Source organism: Phocoena phocoena, chromosome 7, assembly GCF_963924675.1.
Source record: "Phocoena phocoena chromosome 7, mPhoPho1.1, whole genome shotgun sequence".
Classification (NCBI taxonomy): Eukaryota; Metazoa; Chordata; class Mammalia; order Artiodactyla; family Phocoenidae; genus Phocoena; species Phocoena phocoena.
The window spans coordinates 66,450,091-66,468,477 of record NC_089225.1 but is presented as its reverse complement, the minus strand read 5'-3'; the positions used below and the strand labels follow the sequence as shown (position 1 = coordinate 66,468,477).

General features: G+C 35.5%; 1 protein-coding gene across 1 annotated transcript in view; it reads right to left on the bottom strand.

The window, feature by feature from the left end:
* The window catches only part of ZNF804A (zinc finger protein 804A), a 316,790-nt gene that overhangs the window by 65,615 nt on the left and 232,788 nt on the right, over positions 1 to 18,387 (bottom strand). The gene's annotated exons all lie outside the window — the stretch shown is intronic.

Below are 18,387 nucleotides of genomic sequence, written 5' to 3'. Positions count from 1 at the left end.
GGAAGGAAGCAATTAGTTTTCCTCTGAGTTTCCTTTCTTCTGACAGTTGACAGCTTTAGTATAGTAATTAAAATTAAAAATAATATAACTGAGAAAGAGAAAAATAAAGCAAATAGCAGCAAACCAAATTAGGAGAAATTATCAGTTAAAGAAAATTAAAGATTAACAGAAGAAGTCAAAATAAATGATGAAAGAATAGTAGAAATATGGAGAGGAAAAACAAATCACAGAAAGAAATAGAAGCCCTTGCTTAAACAAGTTCCTGTGCTATGTTAGCACAGAAAAAAATATGAAACTCATATAGCTGTTGATTCAACTGTCGATTTCTGGCAATGATTTAGCTAACATAAAATTTTAAAATCCTGAACAGCATCTAAAATATGTCCTTTATGAAGAGGTCCATATTGGTATGCAAATATTCAAGATTGGTTTTTTTGTTTGCTTGTTTGCAACTTATTCATCCCAAGTAGCTTTCATTTGACTAACGTTTTCATCTTGACCCATATCAATTTTGGTTGAACTTTTAAAAATTCTCTAGTCTTTGGAAAATGAGATTCTTTTCTGCAAGTTATTTACCTAAACTGAAAAGACTTAAACTGTATAACAGATGACTTTCACCATGCTGATAGTAAATAAAGATGACTATACAATCAAACTCCTGAAAATATGAAAAATGCAGTGATTATCATTAGCTTTCATTTACAAAGCATAAAATAGCAAAATGTTTGTAGGTCTTAGGTTTTCTTAAATCTAAATTTACTTGCTATTTCATGCTTCCTTAAATGTTGATGTTGCCAGACGTGAATAAATATTACATGTTGAAACACTGTCCAAGTCTTTCACTGAAGTGCTGATATAAAGAAAACCTAAACTTCGATCCCTACCTTAGAATATATTACGTTTCTAATTTACATATTGTCTCATGCTCAACTTCTTTAAAATTCAAAATAACTACATATTCAGGCCTCTTATGTGTTACCATAAGACACTCACTTGTTCAGGCACAAGGATTTGGAGATGAAACGGCACAGTCTTCCCTATGTCAATGACAATCGTCCTCTCACTAAATATACAGGCTAGAAAGAACTCATAGTTTGAATGTTTAAATTGCTTCTACAAAATTTGAAAGTGGTTTACTAATTGTAATTTAATAAGTGATTAATACTTTCCTTACTTTATTGTGCTATATATTTGTGTACACATCATATCATAATGTACACCATCATTCATATGTATAACTTGTAGTATACTTTGTAGTAATGCATAATGCCTTTGCCATAGTCTGTATATACATGGCCTTCTTTCTCACTTTAAAGACAGTGATTCGTCATTATCTTTGATTAGTTTTATCAACTGCACAGCAAGAGGTGATAAATTGCAAAATCGTTCAAATTGTTCATATATGAGTTGTCAATTTGAAAAATTTACCATTTCTCAGCAGATTTGTGAAATATTCCCCATTATTCTTTTTGACTGCATCCAATATGTTTTTAAAAAGTTAGTTTAAAAAGATGAAAATGAGTCTCATAGATCTAAACTGCTTACTGAATTTTTACAAACTCTTGAAAATAATACTTTGTGGATTATCCAATTTAAATGAAACAATAATTAAGTACTATGATTTCATGGCTAAAGCGTACAAAGCAGAGATAAAATTCTAATCAATGTGAGCTTATTATAATGGCAACAGTCTTTGGTTCAAAGCAGAATTAGCTTTCAAAACAATATTTTAGAATAGTAATTTCTTTGCAAACTAGTTGATTCTCCCCATTACTTATAATTACAGTTAAGCTACTTCCTCTCTCTAAATTTTTGGTTATTTCTTATTTTGGTGTAAGGGGTTTTTTTGGGGTTTATTTTGTCTTCCTAAGATTGATATTTGTCCAGAGAAGCAATAATTGTTTCTTAATTTTTCATTCCACAAAAGTGGGAACATTTTGAGGAAAGCAAACTGAGATTCTTAGGTAAATTGCATTCTTCAAAAGCATTAGCCTTAGCCTAGATTTGAAAGAGAAAAACAAATCTAAAAATAATAGCTGACATTTATTCAGTGCTTGTTTAGGGTCAGTCACCGATTAAGAGTTTGTATGTATTAACTCATTCAATCATGATTAAAATGATAGAGATGTGCATTCTAGACATTTCTTCATTTTACAGGTGAGAGTACTAAATCACAGGAAAGTTCAATATCTAGCTCAAATATATATAATGAATAAATGTGCAGCTCATATTTGAACCCAAATAATCTGATCCATAGCACTCCATTATGTTTAAATTTTTAAGCAGAAAACAAAGTAGAGAGTACAGTATAATAACTCCCACATACCCATCACTCAACTTCAACAATTATCACCTTAGGGTCAACTTTCTTTCATTATATCCTCTCCTACCTCATATCCTTTCCCCTGCCTCAGATAATTTTTAAAGACATTCCTAAATTCATACAATGCTTTCTGTACATCTTTCAGTATGTATCTCTAAAATAGAAGAACTTTTAAAAAATATCATCATGAAATCAGTATCAGACCTAAACAAACAAACAAAGTCCCACAATCATTCCTTACTATCATCAAATATCCAGTCAGTGTGTTCGAATAACTCTAATTTTCTAATATTTTAAAATAGTTTGTTCAAATAAGGCCCATATGTTACCGTCATCTCATATGATTCTTAGTCTCTTTTGTGCTATAGGTCTTCCCTCTCTTTGTTTTAATCCTCATTGTATTTTAGTTTTCTGAATTTTTTTGATTATACCTCACATCCTGAAAAATGTTCAGAACAAGAAGATGACAATAAACTCTTATAAAGCCTTCACTTTAATGAAATCATTGTTAATATTTTGGCATGTGTTTGCCCTCTTGCTTTATCTCTGTATCTTCCTCTAAGATATTAAAGGAAACATGGCATAGTTGAAGTTAAGGTTGCAAATAATTTCACAGTAAGAATCATTTTTAGGCTAGAAATTTCAACTTTATATAAACTGTAGGAAGAAGTAAGGGCTGTGTTCTAGAAAACATTAGTAGAATAGAAGATCTGGTTATTGAATGTGTCATAAGGAAAAGAGTCATATGTACTGTCATTGATTATACACTTAAAAAAATGTTTGTAAACTGGAGGATCCTGGAAGATGAGGAAAGGGTAACTGTTGTGTGTGTGAAGGGGGAGAAGGGGCTTAGGAACCAAGGCTTTCAATGCCAAGAAAAACATTTTTTAAGTTTGTATGTAGACAAAATTAGCCCTCGTGAGGCTGACATGCCCAGTGTCCCCTGGCCCCTCTCCTTCTCCACTGTGGATGGTGTTGAAAGAAGCATGGACTGGTATTGTAAAGCACAATGTACGCATATTCAACACAGCCATCCCCCTGCAGAAGGTAAGAAATACATTTGAATAAGATGAAAGAGGAACACAGCTGCTCATATATCCTCCTCAACCTCAAATTTTCCCACTCTATCAGGCAAACGCATTCTGTTCAATTATGTACACACTTCCGAATGCTCCCCTGAGTATGATGGCAGAGAGTGAAGAAGGGGTGAACTTCTTGTAGCTGGTCAAGTCATCCAAACCCATCACATTTTACATATATCTAAAAGCAGTAAAGTTTGAATCTTTATTTTCAGGAAAGCAGTATGTAATTCCAAAGTTATAAAGTCAAGAATCTTTTAATATGCAACCTTAGCAACTGTGCAGTGCAATGATTTTTGCAGAACAGCAAATTGAAAAGGAAGTTGATGGTTTATCCACAGTCACAGGGCCATTCCATCTACCCTATATTTAAAATGAATAGGGCTTCCCTGGTGGTGCAGTGGTTGAGAGTCCGCCTGCCGATGCAGGGGACACGGGTTCATGCCCCGGTCCGGGAAGATCCCACATGCCGCGGAGCGGCTGGGCCCGTGAGCCATGGCCGCTGAGCCTGTGTGTCCAGAGCCTGTGCTCCGCAACGGAAGAGGCCACAGCAGTGAGAAGCCCGCGTACTGAAAAAAACAAAAAACAAAAAAAACCAAAAAACAAAATGAATAGTATCGAAGTAGAACTTTGAAGGGAGAAAACTTTCTTTTCCAAAATGATGCATTTCATGTTGGCATCAGCATAACATATCACGTCAAATGATGATCAGCCTCTCTTAAAAGTCAGCCATAACTCGGTGCCATTGTGTAACCTTCCCTGAGGACTGTGAGCTCCAGGAGGGCAGCAATTCACACCTGCTTTGCTGACTGTGATATGTCCAGAGCTTTTAACAGAGCTCAGCACTGCCAGACACTTGACAAATAATAATAAATAAAGAATATTAGCACTGCCCTTTTTTTGCTTTGCATGTGTATGAAAAACAAATATAACAGAAACCAACAGCACTAGAGATACACTATTATTAAAGTAGCTGAGCTCATGTTTGGGCTTGTGGTACCCAGTCATTTAGGGGACATCTTTAGAGCTAATACCAAATTACATATAAATGATCATTGCTAAATAGTAGTTGTAATCATATATTACATCCAATATTTCTGCTAGAAATACTCTATTTAAAGTAGCTAAAATTGCAAAGATATAAATAGATTGGGCACTGTTAGTATATAATTATTTTCAATGCTAAAAAATATTTGTATGTAATTAACACTTAAAATACTTTGGAAAATCTCTCTTCTCCTTCTGCCTCTGTCTCTGTCTCTCCTATTGCTCCATCAAGAATAAAAGCATCCTTGTGATTTATATGCAGGATTAATTTCATTATAGTTTCTCTAAAGAGAGAAAGTGAAAAAAAATCTTTGTTAAAATTTGATTGTAATGAAAAGATTAATCAAGGAAGAGATCACAAAACTGTTCTCTTCTAAGAGGTTATAGAGATAGAATACATTTCATCTGGAAATCCATAGTCTACACATTCTATAAAATACTGCACATCTTCTGGGCTGTATCTCTTGTTCCAGTTATTACCGAAGTGACAGGTTCTGAGACATTCTCCAGCAGCCTCATGTGGTACCACTTGACTGCAGTTTGCCCCAAGCTGTGTTGAGGCATCTTTCCCTTACCATCCAGGGACTTCTCTGACTCATGATATGGGAGCTTGTGGATTCCCACTCAGCACTAATAAATGTACCACCCAGGAATGCTGAGGAGTTAATACCATTTAGGTCCACACTCGACCACTGTGGAGGGTAAGAACGCAAGGATAAATTATTTCCCCTTTTGTCTACCAGGCAGACACTTCTGAGACACATTTCTAAGATTCCACAGAGATTCCCAGTGAGAAAGATCACCTGTTACTTGCACTAGTGGCAAACAGTAAGTATATCCTTATATTAGCTTTTCTTATCTGTTCTACTTTTCTGGAACTTCAGTTCTGCTCCCTGGGATCATTCCCCAAATAAATAAACTACTTGTATAGTCGTATTTGTCCTGGACTTGACTTTTAAGATGAACTGGGAGAAGATTACCAGTTTTTCTGGTACTTTCTATGAATGTCTTTCTGACAAGATACATTTTCTAGAATAATTTTAGATGATATCATTTTTCAGTTTGAAGTTCCCTAATAGTACATCATCATTATCAGAATAAATATTTTTACAATGACCTACAAGTCCTACTCTACGTGTTACTCACACTATATCTCTGTCATCATCCTCTATCATTCTTTCTCTCTCTCTCACTTTACTTTAGCCACCTTTTTTCCTTAAAGTTTTTGAAACTTTCTTAATTATACATTCACTTTGACCCTTGGACTTGTTACTTACTTTCCCTGGAATGTTCTTATACCAGATGTTTGCATGAAACACTCATTCACTTCTGGCAGATCTCTACTAAAATGTTCTTTCCTCAAAGATGACTTCCCTTAACATCCTTCTAGAAGACACATTATTCTGTATTCTTTCCCTCTTTTATCTTTCTTTTTAATGTTAAGAAGAGAAAGTTTATTCAGGAAGAAAACAGTTATAGAACACCTTTGGACCCTGGAGTCTGAAAGCTATATTAACAATAAGGGAGAGATAGAGTACAAATGAAGCACGTGGAAAAACTGATGTTATTATTATTATTTATTTTTTTTTTTTGCGGTATGTGGGCCTCTCACTGTTGTGGCCTCTCCCATTGTGGAGTACAGGCTCCATACGTGCAGGCTCAGTGGCCATGGCTCACGGGCCCAGCCGCTCCGCAGCATGTGGGATCCTCCTGGACCAGGGCACGAACCCGTGTCCCCTGCATCGGCAGGCGGACTCTCAACAACTGCACCACCAGGGAAGCTCCCTGATGTTATTATTATCTGGTTTAAATCCTTTCCCTATTAGGCAAGAGGGCAACCACTTTCTGGGTGATAAAACTCTATGCTATTGTCTCAAAAAATATATGTCATTCTGTTCTGAAGGGCTAGGCTCTATTACCTCAAAGGCTAAGGAATGGATAACAAGACAATTCTAAGGAATATAAAGACAACTAAGGGTTGAGTCATAAAGTCACAATTTTATCAAAAGTCACAAGTGCAATGAACAGAATTATAGTTTAAAATGTGTGTTTAAATGTAAGGTTTTTCCAAGGATTCCACAGAAATGCAAACTCATCTATACCACCATCAAAGGTGAAGGCAGAGACTGACTACTAAAAACGCTGTGTATTGAACAGCATATCCCTAGAGACAGCTCTGGTGAGCTAACTCAAGTACAACCTAACAGCAAGGACAATGTATATTTTAATGTCCACGTTTATAAGAATGGGAGCAAATAAAACTGTTTTTCAAAATTCACAACTTCTTTCAGAATTACAATAGTTTCAAGGCAAGAGGGTTCATTCATAAGGTTTTATCTACTTCCATGCTGTGATTATTTAGCTGATAACAACCACTGGATAAACAGTATGATTTCTAACCTTAGAACCTGTTCAGGTAAAAGAAGTAGGGATTCCCAAGTCTCAGTCAAAGTATAATCTTGTCTATCTCACTTGGCTATCCTCCTTCTCATCAAGATAATGTCTCTTTGGAGGCATCTGTTTCTTTTCCATCCATGGATCCTACTGGAAGCCCTGGCCTATGGCTATACTTTTTAGACCCTGTGGTTAATTTAAGCTAGTATTTAGTACAACTTGAGACAATACCAGAAGACTGAGTTAGAATTTTCTATTCATATTTGGAGAAATCTGAGGGACAGCATGTTTTAATAGTTGGCTGAAAGTTAACATCAATCTGCTGTCTCCCTGTTCAGAAAGCAAGGCCGTGGGGGAACTCATTTTGAGGCAGAAAATGTATATCAGGTGTACTGAAGCTGAACGCTAGCTGAGGTGCATAGTACTCTAGTTCAAATATAGATATAGAGATAGATAGATATAATGTCATTCATATATATAAAATTCCAACAAGGGACTTCTATATCAGTAGATTCCACAAAGGGTCCCAGTGTAGAATATGAGTGGTAGTAATTTAGAGTACTTTGTTTATTTTAGAAATCTCTTGAATTGACAGGCAACAGCCATTTTCTCTGAGAGGTAGAAGAAAGACATGGAATGGTGTCCTGGTGCATACGTTATGTCTCAGTTGTGAGAGTAATCTAAAGGAAGACAGAGCAGTTTCTCTAGTAAATTGTCCCAGTGATTTTCCTAACTTAGGTTCTCCCAGAAATAGACACCGAGACAAAGAGGTGAGATCAAGGGGTTTATTTGAGATCTCAGGAAACAATAATAGAAGTTGATAAAGATTTCTGGTTTCAGCTCTGACATGTACAGAGCTTGAAAGTCATCACTCTTGTCCTCACAATAAGAATAATCTATGGAAAATGAAAATCAATTATTTTTCTTGGAGCTGTGAAAGAACAGAAGCCACAGGGCAAAATACCACTTTGAAATCTGAAGAGACAGTCACATTCAGAGATAGAGCAACTAGCATCTGCTTACTTGGCTCAGAAGCTGCTGAGCTATGAGCTGCTAGGAACTCTTAAATGTTAACTTTGATGAATTTCCATGGGCTGATTATACAGTGTGTGAGACAGAAACCTGGTGTGAGAAAGAAACTCTTGGTGACTGCAGTCTTATAGGGACCACCAAACAGGCTTTCCTTTCATGAATTCCACCAGGTTTTCATGGTGGTAATTTGAGAAAGCATCCCTTGTGTCCCTGGAAGGTGAATGGGAAGAATAACTGTTGTGAAATAAGCCAAGAACCTTCTCTATAACTGAAGACTACTCCCAAAGGACAGAGTATTTCCACATCTCAATTGAAAGACCTTATTCCATCCAAGGAAGGAATGTACTCTCCCTACAATCTTTCTGTCTCACATAAGTTGTAGGGGCACCATTGTCAACACAGGTCATGGCTTTGAGAAAACAGAGTGAGAATTCTATAGCTGAAAGATGGAGTGGGGGGCCTGGGGTGAGAGAAAAGAAAAAAGCTTTACCACAGGAGAACCACATATGATGGTCACAGCTCTGAGACACAGACATCTTAAAGGATTAATGTCTAATCAAAAGGTTTAGGAATACTCCCTCTCTCTCACACTTCACCAACCCAGCTATAGGGCTCCAGTGTAATAGTGGATTAGCTCTGAAAAGATGGCAGGATACTCTCTCTGAGGAGGTGTATACAGAAGAGTAGAAAATTAAACAGGCACATACAATCAAGGGCAGTGGAGGAACTTCAGGCCTCTTGGGCTTATAACTACAGAAAACAGACACAGTCCAATGCTTAGACAGATTAATAGAAATATTCACAATAAACATCTATTTATCTCAGGACCTATTACTTGATACATGTCTAGCTTTCAATAAAAAATTACAAATCATCTTAAAAGATAAGAAAAAACAGTCTGAAGGGAAAAAACAAGCACTAGAACAAGCCTTGGATCTCAGATACTACCTAAATGTTGGAATTATTGGGGAATTCAAAAGAACTCTGATTAATGCATTAAGGTCTCTAATGGAAAAGTAGACAACATGCAAGAGTAGATGGGTTATGTAAACAAAGAAATGGGAATTCTGCGAAAGAATCAAAGGAAAATGTTAGAAATAAAAAACACTCTAAACCTGCTATATTAAAAAAAAATACATTCTAACTGAAATGAAGAATACTTTCAGTGGACTCATCAGTAGACGCGGTACAGCTGAGGAAAGTGAACTTGAAGATGTGTCAATATAATCTTACCAAATTGAAATGCAAAGAGGAAGGAAGGAAAGAAGAAACCAGAACAGAAGGACATCCAAGAACTATGGGATAATATCACAAGGTATAACATAAGTATATTTGAAATACCAGAAGGAGAAGAGAGAGAGAATGGAGCAGAAGAAATATTTGAAGCAAAAATGGGTGAAATTTTTCCTAATTAACAGCAGATGCCAAATTACAGATCTAGGAAGCTCAGAGAACACCAAAAGGATATAAACACCAAAAGGATATAAATAACAATACAACAAACACCTAGACATATCATATTTATACAGCAGAAAGACAAAGAGAAAATCTTCATATTTTGCCTTTATCAGATAAATAAAAACTCATCAAATTCATCATCAACAAATCTTCCCTGTAAGAAACACTGAAGGGAGTACTTCAGGAAAAAAAGTATATAGGAAAAGTGTTATAGTAGGAATAAATTAAGGTAAAATGGATATATCTAAATTTACTTAAAAGTTAACTTTGTTTTTAAAACAATAATACCAAAACTGAATTGGGTAGTTATAGCATATAAATAAGTAAAGTAAATCACAGCAATGTCAGAAAGGACAGGGGAATAGGAATACTCTCTTAAAAGGCACCTATACTACATGTGAAACGGTATAGTGGTATGTAAAGGTGGACTTAGATTAGTAAATATGTATGCTATAAACTCCAGATAGACCACTTAAAAAGTGTTAAAATGAAGTATAATTGATACGCTGAGAGGAGATAAAATTAAATCATATACATTGTTCAATTAAAACCTGAAAAGGCAGAAAAAGACCAGGAGAGAGAGAAACAAAGAACAAATTTAACAAATAGAAAACGATGACAAACATGGTAGTTATTACATCAATTATATCAATAATCACTTTAATTACATCGATTATAAGACAAAAACTGTCACAGTGGATAAAAAAACAGGCTATGTATCGTCTACAAGAAAGCTGCTTTAAATATAAAGACTCAGGATAAAAGTTAAGGAGCGGAAGTCAGTAAAGATTGTGTTATGAAGGAGGTTGCTACAGAGGGAAATGAAGCTTGTTCATGTTGGAAACTCTGGACCCTAGTGGAGAATACAAACCTCAGAGTTTTGTATTCATGGAGTCAGGGAGCTATGCTATTTATCTAACAAATCCCTTTGAGTACTGGTCCATGGCAGTTTCCAGAGGGCATTTACACCCAGCACTATATATATATATATATAACACTATACATATATTACAAACATATGTATGCATATACATACATTTATATATATATTCACTACTTGTAATTACATTATGTATCTGTTGTAATTTCTCACCATTATACATTCTGTGAAGGCAGGATCTTTATATTCTTTGTTCATTGCCATATCCCCAATGCCTAAAAGAATGCCTAGGATAAACAGGTGTTTAAAAAACATTTCTTTAATAAATGAATGAATAAACTGTATTTTTGGAGGTTGTACATATCATTTATTGTTTATAGTCTTGAACCATGTTAGTGGTGTGCACTATTTGACTGGATAGAAAAAAAACATGTTTGAAATACCCAAAACACATATATTAGTTTTCTACTATGATTAATACTCATAATCCTTGCTATCTAATCACCTGTGCAAAATTCAGTGCATTCTATACAATAATTTTCTGAAGGATGATTTGTAACACTAATATAAATCAACACCGTCAATTCTGTATGAAGTTATGGCTCATTCTTTGGTCTTTTGCAATAGAGAGAAGAAATGATGCACCCAGAGGTAAAAATATCTGCCCTTCATGATGAGCAAAAACTAGTTTCAGGTAGTGTAAAACGTAAGTCCCTTCATTCAACAATTATTTATGGAGTGCCTATAGGTATTATGTACATCCTAGAGACACAATATGTGTAAAAGAAATCTGTTTTCTATTAACACCATTATGATGAAGATGCAAAAGAAGGACAGCTTTTGTTTATTATGATATATATAAGTTTTATAATAATTTAGACTTCTAAAGAAGGTTATTGTGGGTGCACAGTGGTAGGTCAATTCTCCCATTGAGGGCATAAGTAGAGTCTTTCAAATAATGCCTAATTCATTGAAAACGGAATAGGTGTCAGTGGATGAAAGAAGGATGCAGTGTATTATATATTCCAGAAAAATAATTATATATAGAGCCATGAAATATGAGAATTTTGAAAAATTGCAAGCCACTTTGTGTGGCTGGAGAATTTGGTGCATGGTGCGCAGCAGGAACTATAATTGGTGGCAACAATAGAAGAGTGAGGCAGAGGTCAGATCGTGAAGACATCTTACTTCTATGTATGCTAATAAATCTGAATGTTTATAAAAGCTGATGGGAAGTTAGTAAAGATTTTTAAGCAAGGAAATAAGCTGATCAGATTTGCATTTAGGAAACAAAGTAGAGAATGAAAGAAGTATGAAGTTAAGACTGGACGTCAGGATAGTATTTTCCAGATGGGAAAAGGTAAAATCCTTAATGAAAAGAGCAGCAACCAGGGCAGAGATGATGCGAAGGCACTGAAAGATGTGAGACAGCACCACAAGAGATTTTGACTGATGATATGAAGGATACAGAAGAGAATGGTTCCAGCTGGGTGATGGAGATGGAAGCCAAGTTCTTCTACAACAATGAGTGCCTGGAAGGTAAGAAGTAGATATTCTGAGTATCTTTCTTTAAAAGGGAAAGAGAGGGCTTCCCTGGTGGCGCAGTGGTTGAGAGTCCGCCTGCCAATGCAGGGGATACGGGTTTGTGCCCTGGTCCGGGAAGATCCCACATGCCATGGGGCGGCTGGGCCCGTGAGCCATGGCCGCTGAGTCTGCGCGTCCGGAGCCTGTGCTCCGCAATGGGAGAGGCCACAACAGTGAGAGGCCCGCGTACCACAAAAAAAAAAATAATAATAAAATAAAATAAATAAAGGGAAAGAGATTAGTTCCTCATTTCTGGGATGACCATTTTGTTGAATCATTGGAATTGTTCTCGAGTTTTTCACCAAGACAAATTCCCTAGAGCCTAGATATGAGTTATTTAATATTTTCTGTTACTCAGATTTAATTTCTTTCAATTATAATGTTTTCCTATATGTCAGGTTTTTTTCTGTTTTCATTGTTAGCTACTTTAAACATAGCATTATACAATAGATCAAAAAATTCAGAACTATGGTTTTATTATTACATAATAATAAAATTGAAAGGAAATGATAAACATTTTAAAATTCAAAGTACCCTGAAGCTTGTAACACCCATTCAGTAAAGATAGCCAGTCTCCCTCTAGTAACCTGAACTGGTAGGGTCCATGACTAAATTCAACAAGGCTACTTAGAGGCCAAGATGGTATTATGAATTCTTTTGGATTAGATGAGAAATTTGTACGTTTTCTAATTTGTACAAATTCTAATTGTACTGCATTTTGGGAATGGAAGATCTAAGAAGTTTTGCATATTTGTTAAAAGGTACATTACTTTAAAAGATGGTCACATGGAAAAGAGGAAATAAGAAGAGCTCCTAAGAGTGTATGTTTATGTATAAACTGCAGATTTCAAAAAATGTAAAAGATGGATACTTAATTAATTTTAGACTAGTTCTACTTCTTCACAAAGTCATACAGTTCTTTCCTTTTTTTTCATTTCCTGGCTACAAAATGAAACTGCCTTGCTGAGAACAAAATAAGGTAAAATAATAGTCCTGGAAACTTTTAGCCTTATGCATTTTTAGAAAATATTTTCTCACAAAGCAAGCATGACACTGTAGGTGTCCCATCAGAGGAGTTCCCCAGATGCCTTGCAAAGATCATAATGCAACCATAGCCTCCATAATAAGAGGAACAATATATGGAGACCTGCTGTCTCTCCCATTAGTGCCAGCGGCCTCTGCCCCTGTGGTTAATTCTGCTTTGTCTTGAACTCCGAATGGGAGTGATATTCTGTGGATTTGATACATTGTTAGCACAGCAGGGAAAGCCCATTTGAAGATAATCATATGTTTCAGGTATCCAAAAGAAAAGGGACATTTTGCAAAGAGCAGCATTTTAACTTGAAAAACTTACAACTAAAATTTGGGTGGAGAAGGGAAGGACATTAACATGTATTGATTGCCTCAAATGAGCACTACACTCAGATTATCTCAGGCCTGACAATATTAATCCTCAGGTGAATATTATTAGCCCCATTTTACATATGATGAAAGCAAGACTAGAAGGGTAAGGATAATTGGCCTGCAATCTTATACCATGCAGCGGTGAGTCTAACTTTGTTGGCTTTTGCTGAGCTACCCATGAACTTTCTTTCCATGCCTGACATTGTTTTCTATTAGGAGGAATCAATAGTGGCCTAAAAGAATTAAAACAGCAAAAAGATATTTGTGAAACACAGATTTTAAAAGAAATTAAAAATGTAAGAAGAAAGTATATTTTGTTAAAATACAAATTTAATTAAAATTTAAACATACAATAATGCAAAACATTTAATACTACTTGAATTATTTAGTGAGCATATATACTTAAAATATGAGAACGATAGTTTGAATAACAAAATGAGAAGGATATGATTCTTCAGTGATCAATGCTCTGAACAGTGTAAGAAATGGGGAAGGAAGTGACCATGTAACCTACATAAAACCTTAAGCCAGGTGGATTCATCACTCACTGGGTAAAGTTTATACTCTAGTTTTCTAATATAGGGGGAAAAAACTATGAAAACAATGTTTTTGATATATTCAATTTCTAGAAAATATAATATGAGTGCATTTTAAGAACAAATAGTGAATTCCCTAGTCAATATTGAAATTTTTCTACCATTGAGATAATGCCTCTGTTTTTTATTTTAAAAATCCCATGCTGCTGTTTATGGCTGTAATTTGATCAAGGCGACTGTAGGGTTCATACTCATGCTAGGACAAGCCATTTGAATAAGGCAAAGAGAAAGAATATCAAAATGTTATAAATTATATTTAATGAGAATATGAACTTATATATTCCAGGATAGTCTATCCTTTGATATGACTTTGTGGAAGAAAAATTCAATTAACAAAATAGAGAAACTTTCCGGAGATATCTTCAGAATAAATAATCACAATACTAATAACCGTGAATATTTCTATATTACTTACTGCATGCCAGGCTCACTTCAGGGTACTTTGTACATATCACATCATGTAATTCTCACAACTTAATGTGTTTGGTCCTATTATTATGGCTGACTCACAGATGAAGGCACTGGGACACACAGAATTTAAGAACCTGCCCAAGGTCATACAGTTAGTGGGTGGCAAAATCTGAATTTGAACATAGGCAGATTGATTGAATCTATGTGCAATCAATTTGAACATAGGCAAACTGGCTCCAGTGTTGTGCTATAATGATGGAAGGTGATGACAATGAGTTATAATAACAAAAAGTGGCACAATTCATGATTGCCCAAATGACTGTACTCTAGGACTAAAAATGGGATCATAAGAACAGTAATAAAAAAGTATTTTTGTTTTAAACTCCTACCTGCTATTTCGGTAGCCTTGATTCCCTGGAAATGCCCCCCATAGAGGACCTCCTGTGTGCTCAGGCACACTCTTTTTCTCCACTACCCAGTCCTGCCTCCAGAAATGTCTGCTGCTAGGGCTCCGCTGCCCACGGAGCCATGTGCCCAGCTTTTTCCTGCTGTTCTTCCCTGGGCAGGCTCCCAAAGGCCCTGGTGAGCATACTAAGGGTAATAATTCGCATCATGACCAAAGCCACTGTGGAGGCCTCCGCTGCTGTGATTAGAGCAGAGTCAGATGTCCCAGGCACCCCATAAATGTACAAATGTTTTACTATCTTGTAAAATATGCTCTGAGCTTTTAACTACAACCTTTTTTTTTTAATGCATAGATGACATTCAAATACAAGTAAGTATTTACAAGGAAATTCTACATGAAAAGTACATAACATAATATTTTTCTTCAGACCATTTTTGTTTTTTCTAATTTACAACATTTTAGAATATTAAATCTTTCTGTAGAAAATTGCTATCAACCTAGCTCTCTCTGTCTCTGTTTCTCTCTGTCTTTAGGAACAGTCACTACTAGGATTATATCTTTTATTATATTAGTATGTGCCACAAACTATTTTAACCTTCTCTTTTTAAATACCAAGACTATCAGACTGAAAAATCATAGAAGTCTGAAAAAAAATATGAGAATGGTAGTCAATATGAAATGTGAAGTGAATACTATTTCTAAAAGAAAATAAATTATTATATCTGATGTAACCATGAGAAACATTAAAATAAGTCAAACTAAGGCTGGAAAATATGGTATAATTTGGAGACTGAATTAGGTAATTACCTCATAAGCTATATTATTCAGGACACAGAGGTGATCACCCAGTTCTGTGCTTGACCTACTGTTTACCAAGGGGTATGCTAGATTCTTTGCTTACGAAGAAGGATAAACAGGGTTCCTGGAATAGAGGAATATGAGAGCTAGCGAGCTAGAGGGCCACATAAAGAGATGGTGTCAACCTAGTAACATTAAGTGCTGTGGTAAAGATTTCACAGGATCCTTTGGAGTACTTCAGGGTCAAGGGAGGCTTCTGGAGAAGGTGACAACTGAACTGAGCTACAAAGAAGCAGTAGCAATTATCTAAGAAAAGAAATGTCTGAAGAGGTTCCCCGCAAAAAGAGATACAATGTACATAGTCACAGAGGCTTGAACAAACTTGCTGAGGTCAGGGAACAAAAGCAGGAGGACATTATTAGGGTTTAAAGTACTAGGCAGACTGTATTTAAAAAAAGCACGGAGAGGGAGGTAAAAGCATGATCACAAACTGTGTGGCACACTAAGGAGTTGTCAGTTGTTTGGGTTACTTAGGATAATTAAGAAGAGAGATTGGGAGTAGGGAAGCTTGTTAAAACAGTTTTACAATTGCTCAAGCAGAGATGGTGACAGCCTGTGTCACAAAACCTATAGGTTAAAAAAAATTTTTCGATTCTAAGATCAAAAGTCACATTGATTTTAATAACACAATTCTATCATATATTTATACTTAAATAATTTATAAAGAATGAGTTTATCAAATCTTACTTTGAGGACTCCATCTAAAAGTTCTATAGAATTAATGTATATAGTCACTGATTTTAACCATAAATCCCCACTATATATCAACTCTACTTATTACTTTTCTCTCTGAAGCACTGACTCTACATCTTGCCCGCCATGAATTATTCCCCAGTGTCTGTAACTGGATGTGTGCACAAGCAGCTCCCCCAGCTTTGTGAACATGGATGGATTTCTGGCCTGAGTGGCTGCCCCTGCTTAGGAAGCTCCTTGTTTTCAGTAGCAGGCATCCCATGAAGACCAGCCTCTGCCACACTGTCACTCATTGTCTGTCCTTGTTTACTTTCCCCAGGAGATATTTCACTGTTATTAAACAACTACAGTGTGCTAACAACCATGCTAGGCATTTCTGAATTATTCCTTGTGAAAATCCTCCAGGATAGGTATTCTTACTCCTAATTTATAGATTAGGGGAGGGAGACACAAAGAGATTAAGCAGCTCTTCCAAATTTCAGAGGTACTGGGTAGCAACATTAAGATTTAAAACCACATCTGGTTATCCCAGCTTTGAAGCCCTGACCATTAATTTATAAGCCTGAAGGTATGCGGTTCAATTTAACACCAAAAAAAAAAAAAAAAATTGAGTACCTGCTATGTGTTAAGAACAAAAGGTGTGGAATGCAAACATGAAAACCAAATTGTTCCTTTCTCAGCAAACTAGTAGGGTAGGAGAAAATCCAGGGAGATGGTTATAATGCCATGCCATAACTACTATCAGACCATAAATGAGAGAGAAATCATTCATGTAACTCAACAAGGCAAAAAAAAAAAAAAAAAAAAATCAGAGAAGAATGAAAAGAGATGGCAGCAAGTGGAGCTTTAAAGAATTAACAGACTCCAACTCAGGAGGAGAACATTTGTCAGAAGGAACGTAGGAATTAAGACATGAAGCTGAAAATTCCTGGAGTGTGCTGGGAATGGCAAGTTGTTGAGAGCTGCAGAGAGTTTGTGAAGAAATACTCAGAAAACAAAACTGGGGAGACTCCCTGGTCTGAGGCTGGGAAGGCTTGTATGTCATGATAATATAGAAGATCTTTGTTCTATAGACAATGGGAAGCCATCAGAAGTTTTAAACTGGAAAAAGAAATTGATTAGAGCCATCTGGGCAGGTAATATATAATAACTCCCTCAACACTTCTTTCTTCAAGGTAATTTTTAAAATGAAAATGTATCCTTAAGATAATTCAATATATATATATGTGAAAATCATTTTTTTGACTATGGCTCCAAACTTAATTCATTCTATTGTCAATGGACAGAAAATGTGTCATAATAATTACAGTTCAAGGGATGGGAAGTAACAGAGAAGAGCTAACTGCTTCCTCATCTTTGGGTTCAGTTGCATCCAACATTTTTTTTGCAAGCAGAATGAATGGATAGCTCATATGCTTAAGTTTTATTTTCCTTTTATACCAATGCATCATCTTCAAAAAATTTCATCATGTGTCTTCCTCAGTAGAGCATGATTTTACAGTTTTATGTTTTTAAATTAGAAGGGAAAAACACTTAAAGCAATTCTTTGATGAGCAAATCATTAAGTAATGTTACTATTATATGACCCAATCTCTTTATTTTAAAGAGGAAGACATAAATCTAGAGATGTAAAAGGATTTTTCAAAGGTCATTATGTCTCCCTAGTTACATAGCTCCAAAGGGCTCTCAGTTATTCATTCATTAAACAAATATTTACTAAATGCCTATACTATGAGGTACTCTCCTCCTCAACAGCATCCCTGAATCTTTTCCAACAACCACAAGTAATAAATTTTCCTCATAAAGTGAGGCAGGGAGAACCAATAAACTTTGCCTCTTGTCAACTTACAAGAAAAGTAAACAAGAACACAATACTTTTGTCAAGGCAATAGACTATATAACATAATAGTTATGAAGAAGTTTTAAAGAAACTTTTTTTAAAGAAAAGAAAATAGTTATAAAGCAGAAAGAAGGTATGAAATGCCTGAAAATTTCCTGATAAAGGTATTTGTTTTTCTTTTTACTTTTTTTTTTTAAAGAAATTCTGCTAGTTTATTTGCTAGGTTTCCATCTTAGAAAAATAGGACACTTACCCCATAATGTCCCCAGTGAGTTAAGAGAGCTGTGATTGTGTTACCAAAGACTCACAATTTCTGACCTGTGTAATGGAAGGGTCAGAACTTCTCCCCATTTTGACTACAGGGACTGAATTGCAAGGTATA